This window comes from Osmerus mordax, chromosome 25 (assembly GCF_038355195.1).
Source record: "Osmerus mordax isolate fOsmMor3 chromosome 25, fOsmMor3.pri, whole genome shotgun sequence".
NCBI lineage: Eukaryota > Metazoa > Chordata > Actinopteri > Osmeriformes > Osmeridae > Osmerus > Osmerus mordax.
Window position 1 is genome coordinate 10,598,244 of NC_090074.1, and position 7,500 is coordinate 10,605,743.

At 48.1% G+C, this 7,500-nt stretch overlaps 13 non-coding genes across 13 annotated transcripts; all 13 read right to left on the reverse strand.

Annotated features, from left to right (window-relative positions):
• Positions 1 to 467: 467 nt before the first annotated feature.
• trnap-ugg (transfer RNA proline (anticodon UGG)) lies at positions 468 to 539 on the reverse strand. Its single transcript has one exon. It is a non-coding gene; the product is annotated as a tRNA-Pro (tRNA).
• Positions 540 to 917: 378 nt separating this feature from the next.
• trnap-ugg (transfer RNA proline (anticodon UGG)) lies at positions 918 to 989 on the reverse strand. Its single transcript has one exon. It is a non-coding gene; the product is annotated as a tRNA-Pro (tRNA).
• A 479-nt stretch (positions 990 to 1,468) lies between these two features.
• On the reverse strand, positions 1,469 to 1,540 carry trnap-agg (transfer RNA proline (anticodon AGG)). The gene has a single exon. It is a non-coding gene; the product is annotated as a tRNA-Pro (tRNA).
• A 271-nt stretch (positions 1,541 to 1,811) lies between these two features.
• trnap-ugg (transfer RNA proline (anticodon UGG)) lies at positions 1,812 to 1,883 on the reverse strand. The gene has a single exon. It is a non-coding gene; the product is annotated as a tRNA-Pro (tRNA).
• Positions 1,884 to 2,497: 614 nt separating this feature from the next.
• On the reverse strand, positions 2,498 to 2,569 carry trnap-ugg (transfer RNA proline (anticodon UGG)). The gene has a single exon. It is a non-coding gene; the product is annotated as a tRNA-Pro (tRNA).
• Positions 2,570 to 3,186: 617 nt separating this feature from the next.
• trnap-ugg (transfer RNA proline (anticodon UGG)) lies at positions 3,187 to 3,258 on the reverse strand. Its single transcript has one exon. It is a non-coding gene; the product is annotated as a tRNA-Pro (tRNA).
• A 378-nt stretch (positions 3,259 to 3,636) lies between these two features.
• Positions 3,637 to 3,708, reverse strand: trnap-ugg (transfer RNA proline (anticodon UGG)). The gene has a single exon. It is a non-coding gene; the product is annotated as a tRNA-Pro (tRNA).
• A 378-nt stretch (positions 3,709 to 4,086) lies between these two features.
• On the reverse strand, positions 4,087 to 4,158 carry trnap-agg (transfer RNA proline (anticodon AGG)). The gene has a single exon. It is a non-coding gene; the product is annotated as a tRNA-Pro (tRNA).
• Positions 4,159 to 4,429: 271 nt separating this feature from the next.
• On the reverse strand, positions 4,430 to 4,501 carry trnap-agg (transfer RNA proline (anticodon AGG)). The gene has a single exon. It is a non-coding gene; the product is annotated as a tRNA-Pro (tRNA).
• A 721-nt stretch (positions 4,502 to 5,222) lies between these two features.
• On the reverse strand, positions 5,223 to 5,294 carry trnap-agg (transfer RNA proline (anticodon AGG)). Its single transcript has one exon. It is a non-coding gene; the product is annotated as a tRNA-Pro (tRNA).
• Positions 5,295 to 6,221: 927 nt separating this feature from the next.
• Positions 6,222 to 6,293, reverse strand: trnap-agg (transfer RNA proline (anticodon AGG)). Its single transcript has one exon. It is a non-coding gene; the product is annotated as a tRNA-Pro (tRNA).
• Positions 6,294 to 6,564: 271 nt separating this feature from the next.
• trnap-ugg (transfer RNA proline (anticodon UGG)) lies at positions 6,565 to 6,636 on the reverse strand. The gene has a single exon. It is a non-coding gene; the product is annotated as a tRNA-Pro (tRNA).
• Positions 6,637 to 6,909: 273 nt separating this feature from the next.
• On the reverse strand, positions 6,910 to 6,981 carry trnap-agg (transfer RNA proline (anticodon AGG)). Its single transcript has one exon. It is a non-coding gene; the product is annotated as a tRNA-Pro (tRNA).
• Between the last annotated feature and the right edge of the window lie 519 nt (positions 6,982 to 7,500).

The following is a 7,500-nucleotide window of genomic DNA, read 5'->3' on the forward strand; positions in this document are numbered from 1 at the left end:
CTCCTTCACCAGCATACTGTAATGGGCTCGTCCGGGATTTGAACCCCGGACCTCTCGCACCCTAAGCGAGAATCATACCCCTAGACCAACAAGCCATGTTCTGGTTGCTGCTTTGATCAATTTGTTGTCACAAAACATGCTTAGACAAAGGCTCCCTGCACCCTAAGCGAGAATCATACCCCAAGACCAACGAGCCATGTTGTAGTTGCTGCTTCGATTGATCGCCTTGTTGTCACAAAACATGCTTAGACAAAGGTTCCCTGCACCCTAAGCGAGATTCATACCACGAGACCAACGAGCCATGCTCTGGTTGCTGCTTTGATCGATTTGTCTTCACAAAACATGCTTAGACAAAAAGAAAAACTTCTGCAGCAAATCGCCCCGATCTACGATGGGTAAAGGACTGATTTGGGAATAGAACAGGAGCCCTCTTTGCCAGGTTACCTCCTTCTACAGCATACTGTAAAGGGCTCGTCCGGGATTTGAACCCGGGACCTCTCGCACCCAAAGCGAGAATCATACCCCTAGACCAACGAGCCATGTTCTAGTTGCTGCTACGATTGATCGATTTGTTGTCACAAAACATGCTTAGACAAAGGCTCCCTGCACCCTAAGCGAGAATCATACCCCTAGACCAACAAGCCATGTTCTGGTTGCTGCTTTGATCGATTTGTTGTCACAAAACATGCTTAGACAAAGGCTCCCTGCACCCTAAGCGAGAATCATACCCCTAGACCAACGAGCCATGTTCTGGTTGCTGCTTTGATCGATTTGTTGTCACAAAACATGCTTGGACAAAAAGAGCTGGAGAAATTTCCGCAGCAAATCACGCCGATCTACGTTGGGTAAAGGACTGATTTGGGGATAGAACAGGAGCCCTCTTTGCCAGGCAACCTCTTTCAACAGCATACTGTAAGGGGCTCGTCCGGGATTTGAACCCGGGACCTCTCGCACCCAAAGCGAGAATCATACCCCTAGACCAACGAGCCATGTTGTAGTTGCTGCTTCGATTGATCGCCTTGTTGTCACAAAACATGCTTAGACAAAGGCTCCCTGCACCCTAAGCGAGAATCATACCCCTAGACCAACAAGCCATGTTCTGGTTGCTGCTTTGATCGATCTGTTGTCACAAAACATGCTTAGACAAAGGCTCCCTGCACCCTAAGCGAGAATCATACCCCTAGACCAACAAGCCATGTTCTGGTTGCTGCTTTGATCGATTTTTTGTCACAAAACATTCTTAGACAAAGGCTCCCTGCACCCTAAGCGAGAATCATACCCCTAGACCAACGAGCCATGTTCTGGTTGCTGCTTTGATCGATTTGTTGTCACAAAACATGCTTGGACAAAAAGAGCTGGAGAAACTTCCGCAGCAAATCACGCCGATCTACGTTGGGTAAAGGACTGATTTGGGGATAGAACAGGAGTCCTCTTTGCCAGGTTACCTCCTTCTACAGCATTCTGTAATGGGCTCGTCCGGGATTTGAACCCGGGACCTCTTGCACCCTAAGCGAGAATCATACCCCTAGACCAACGAGCCATGTTCTAGTTGCTGCTTCGATTGATCGATTTGTTGTCACAAAACATGCTTAGACAAAGGCTCCCTGCACCCTAAGCGAGAATCATACCCCTAGACCAACAAGCCATGTTCTGGTTGCTGCTTTGATCGATTTGTTGTCACAAAACATGCTTAGACAAAAAGAAAAACTTCTGCAGCAAATCGCCCCGATCTACGATGGGTAAAGGACTGATTTGGGAATAGAACAGGAGCCCTCTTTGCCAGGTTACCTCCTTCTACAGCATACTGTAAAGGGCTCGTCCGGGATTTGAACCCGGGACCTCTCGCACCCAAAGCGAGAATCATACCCCTAGACCAACGAGCCATGTTGTAGTTGCTGCTTTGATTGATCGATTTGTTGCCACAAAACATGCTTAGACAAATAGAGAAACTTCCGCAGCAAATCACCCCGATCTTCGTTGGGTAAAGGACTGATTTGTGAATAGAACAGGAGACCTCTTTGCCATGTTACCTCCTTCACCAGCATACTGTAATGGGCTCGTCCGGGATTTGAACCCCGGACCTCTCGCACCCTAAGCGAGAATCATACCCCTAGACCAACAAGCCATGTTCTGGTTGCTACTTTGATCAATTTGTTGTCACAAAACATGCTTAGACAAAGGCTCCCTGCACCCTAAGCGAGAATCATACCCCTAGACCAACGAGCCATGTTGTAGTTGCTGCTTCGATTGATCGCCTTGTTGTCACAAAACATGCTTAGACAAAGGTTCCCTGCACCCTAAGCGAGGTTCATACCACGAGACCAACGAGCCATGCTCTGGTTGCTGCTTTGATCGATTTGTTGTCACAAAACATGCTTAGACAAAAAGAAAAACTTCTGCAGCAAATCGCCCCGATCTACGATGGGTAAAGGACTGATTTGGGAATAGAACAGGAGCCCTCTTTGCCAGGTTACCTTCTTCTACAGCATACTGTAAAGGGCTCGTCCGGGATTTGAACCCGGGACCTCTCGCACCCAAAGCGAGAATCATACCCCTAGACCAACGAGCCATGTTCTAGTTGCTGCTACGATTGATCGATTTGTTGTCACAAAACATGCTTAGACAAAGGCTCCCTGCACCCTAAGCGAGAATCATACCCCTAGACCAACGAGCCATGTTCTGGTTGCTGCTTTGATCGATTTGTTGTCACAAAACATGCTTGGACAAAAAGAGCTGGAGAAACCTCCGCAGCAAATCACGCCGATCTACGTTGGGTAAAGGACTGATTTGGGGATAGAACAGGAGCCCTCTTTGCCAGGTTACCTCTTTCAACAGCATACTGTAAGGGGCTAGTCCAGGATTTGAACCCAGGACCTCTCGCACCCTAAGCGAGAATCATACCCCTAGACCAACGAGCCACTTTCTAGCTGTTTCTTCGATTGATCGATTTGTTGTCACAAAACATGCAACAAAGGCTCCCTGCACCCTAAGCGAGAATCATACCCCTAGACCAACGAGCCATGCTCTGGTTGCTGCTTTGATCGATTTGTTGTCACAAAACATGCTTAGACAAAAAGAAAAACTTCTGCAGCAAATCGCCCCGATCTACGATGGGTAAAGGACTGATTTGGGAATAGAACAGGAGCCCTCTTTGCCAGGTTACCTCCTTCTACAGCATACTGTAAAGGGCTCGTCCGGGATTTGAACCCGGGACCTCTCGCACCCAAAGCGAGAATCATACCCCTAGACCAACGAGCCATGTTGTAGTTGCTGCTTCGATTGATCGCCTTGTTGTCACAAAACATGCTTAGACAAAGGCTCCCTGCACCCTAAGCGAGAATCATACCCCTAGACCAACGAGCCATGTTCTGGTTGCTGCTTTGATCGATTTGTTGTCACAAAACATGCTTGGACAAAGGCTCCCTGCACCCTAAGCGAGAATCATACCCCTAGACCAACGAGCCATGTTCTGGTTGCTGCTTTGATCGATTTGTTGTCACAAAACATGCTTGGACAAAAAGAGCTGGAGAAATTTCCGCAGCAAATCACGCCGATCTACGTTGGGTAAAGGACTGATTTGGGGATAGAACAGGAGCCCTCTTTGCCAGGCAACCTCTTTCAACAGCATACTGTAAGGGGCTCGTCCGGGATTTGAACCCGGGACCTCTCGCACCCAAAGCGAGAATCATACCCCTAGACCAACGAGCCATGTTGTAGTTGCTGCTTCGATTGATCGCCTTGTTGTCACAAAACATGCTTAGACAAAGGCTCCCTGCACCCTAAGCGAGAATCATACCCCTAGACCAACAAGCCATGTTCTGGTTGCTGCTTTGATCGATCTGTTGTCACAAAACATGCTTAGACAAAGGCTCCCTGCACCCTAAGCGAGAATCATACCCCTAGACCAACGAGCCATGTTCTGGTTGCTGCTTTCATCGATTTGTTGTCACAAAACATGCTTGGACAAAAAGAGCTGGAGAAATTTTTGCAGCAAATCACGCCGATCTACGTTGGGTAAAGGACTGATTTGGGGATAGAACAGGAGCCCTCTTTGCCAGGCAACCTCTTTCAACAGCATACTGTAAGGGGCTCGTCCGGGATTTGAACCCGGGACCTCTCGCACCCTAAGCGAGAATCATACCCCTAGACCAACGAGCCACTTTCTAGTTGTTTCTTCGATTGATCGATTTGTTGTCACAAAACATGCTTACTCAAAGGCTCCCTGCACCCTAAGCGAGATTCATACCACGAGACCAACGAGCCATGCTCTGGTTGCTGCTTTGATCGATTTGTCGTCACAAAACATGCTTAGACAAAAAGAAAAACTTCTGCAGCAAATCGCCCCGATCTACGATGGGTAAAGGACTGATTTGGGAATAGAACAGGAGCCTTCTTTGCCAGGTTACCTCCTTCTACAGCATACTATAATGGGCTCGTCCGGGATTTGAACCCGGGACCTCTCGCACCCTAAGCGAGAATCATACCCCTAGACCAACGAGCCATGTTCTAGTTGCTTCTTCGATTGATCGATTTGTTGTCACAAAACATGCTTAGACAAAGGCTCCCTGCACCCTAAGCGAGAATCATACCCCTAGACCAACGAGCCATGTTCTGGTTGCTGCTTTGATCGATTTGTTGTCACAAAACATGCTTAGACAAAAAGAAAAACTTCTGCAGCAAATCGCCCCGATCTACGATGGGTAAAGGACTGATTTGGGAATAGAACAGGAGCCCTCTTTGCCAGGTTACCTCCTTCTACAGCATACTGTAAAGGGCTCGTCCGGGATTTGAGCCCGGGACCTCTCGCACCCAAAGCGAGAATCACACCCCTAGACCAACGAGCCATGTTGTAGTTGCTGCTTCGATTGATCGCCTTGTTGTCACAAAACATGCTTAGACAAAGGTTCCCTGCACCCTAAGCGAGAATCATACCCCTAGACCAACGAGCCATGTTCTGGTTGCTGCTTTGATCGATTTGTTGTCACAAAACATGCTTAGACAAAGGCTCCCTGCACCCTAAGCGAGAATCATACCCCTAGACCAACGAGCCATGTTCTGGTTGCTGCTTTGATCGATTTGTTGTCACAAAACATGCTTGGACAAAAAGAGCTGGAGAAACTTCCGCAGCAAATCACGCCGATCTACGTTGGGTAAAGGACTGATTTGGGGATAGAACAGGAGCCCTCTTTGCCAGGTTACCTCCTTCTACAGCATACTGTAATGGGCTCGTCCGGGATTTGAACCCGGGACCTCTTGCACCCTAAGCGAGAATCATACCCCTAGACCAACGAGCCATGTTCTAGTTGCTGCTTCGATTGATCGATTTGTTGTCACAAAACATGCTTAGACAAAGGCTCCCTGCACCCTAAGCGAGAATCATACCCCTAGACCAACGAGCCATGTTGTAGTTGCTGCTTCGATTTATCGCCTTGTTGTCACAAAACATGCTTAGACAAAGGTTCCCTGCACCCTAAGCGAGATTCATACCACGAGACCAACGAGCCATGCTCTGGTTGCTGCTTTGATCGATTTGTTGTCACAAAACATGCTTGGACAAAGGTTCCCTGCACCCTAAGCGAGAATCATACCCCTAGACCAACGAGCCATGTTGTAGTTGCTGCTTCGATTGATCGATTTGATGCCACAAAACATGCTTAGACAAATAGAGAAACTTCCGCAGCAAATCACCCCGATCTTCGTTGGGTAAAGGACTGATTTGTGAATAGAACAGGAGACCTCTTTGCCATGTTACCTCCTTCACCAGCATACTGTAATGGGCTCGTCCGGGATTTGAACCCCGGACCTCTCGCACCCTAAGCGAGAATCATACCCCTAGACCAACAAGCCATGTTCTGGTTGCTGCTTTGATCAATTTGTTGTCACAAAACATGCTTAGACAAAGGCTCCCTGCACCCTAAGCGAGAATCATACCCCTAGACCAACAAGCCATGTTCTGGTTGCTGCTTTGATCGATTTGTTGTCACAAAACATGCTTAGACAAAGGCTCCCTGCACCCTAAGCGAGAATCATACCCCTAGACCAACAAGCCATGTTCTGGTTGCTGCTTTGATCGATTTGTTGTCACAAAACATGCTTGGACAAAAAGAGCTGGAGAAACTTCCGCAGCAAATCACGCCGATCTACGTTGGGTAAAGGACTGATTTGGGGATAGAACAGGAGCCCTCTTTGCCAGGTTACCTCCTTCTACAGCATACTGTAATGGGCTCGTCCGGGATTTGAACCCGGGACCTCTTGCACCCTAAGCGAGAATCATACCCCTAGACCAACGAGCCATGTTGTAGTTGCTGCTTCGATTGATCGATTTGTTGTCACAAAACATGCTTAGACAAAGGCTCCCTGCACCCTAAGCGAGAATCATACCCCTAGACCAACAAGCCATGTTCTGGTTGCTGCTTTGATCGATTTGTTGTCACAAAACATGCTTAGACAAAAAGAAAAACTTCTGCAGCAAATCGCCCCGATCTACAATGGGTAAAGGACTGATTTGGGAATAGAACAGGAGCCCTCTTTGCCAGGTTACCTCCTTCTACAGCATACTGTAAAGGGCTCGTCCGGGATTTGAACCCGGGACCTCTCGCACCCAAAGCGAGAATCATACCCCTAGACCAACGAGCCATGTTCTGGTTGCTGCTTTGATCGATTTGTTGTCACAAAACATGCTTAGACAAAGGCTCCCTGCACCCTAAGCGAGAATCATACCCCTAGACCAACGAGCCATGTTCTGGTTGCTGCTTTGATCGATTTGTTGTCACAAAACATGCTTGGACAAAAAGAGCTGGAGAAACTTCCGCAGCAAATCACGCCGATCTACGTTGGGTAAAGGACTGATTTGGGGATAGAACAGGAGCCCTCTTTGCCAGGTTACCTCCTTCTACAGCATACTGTAATGGGCTCGTCCGGGATTTGAACCCGGGACCTCTTGCACCCTAAGCGAGAATCATACCCCTAGACCAACGAGCCATGTTCTAGTTGCTGCTTCGATTGATCGATTTGTTGTCACAAAACATGCTTAGACAAAGGCTCCCTGCACCCTAAGCGAGAATCATACCCCTAGACCAACGAGCCATGTTGTAGTTGCTGCTTCGATTTATCGCCTTGTTGTCACAAAACATGCTTAGACAAAGGTTCCCTGCACCCTAAGCGAGATTCATACCACGAGACCAACGAGCCATGCTCTGGTTGCTGCTTTGATCGATTTGTTGTCACAAAACATGCTTAGACAAAGGTTCCCTGCACCCTAAGCGAGAATCATACCCCTAGACCAACGAGCCATGTTGTAGTTGCTGCTTCGATTGATCGATTTGATGCCACAAAACATGCTTAGACAAATAGAGAAACTTCCGCAGCAAATCACCCCGATCTTCGTTGGGTAAAGGACTGATTTGTGAATAGAACAGGAGACCTCTTTGCCATGTTACCTCCTTCACCAGCATACTGTAATGGGCTCGTCCGGGATTTGAACCCCGGACCTCTCGCACC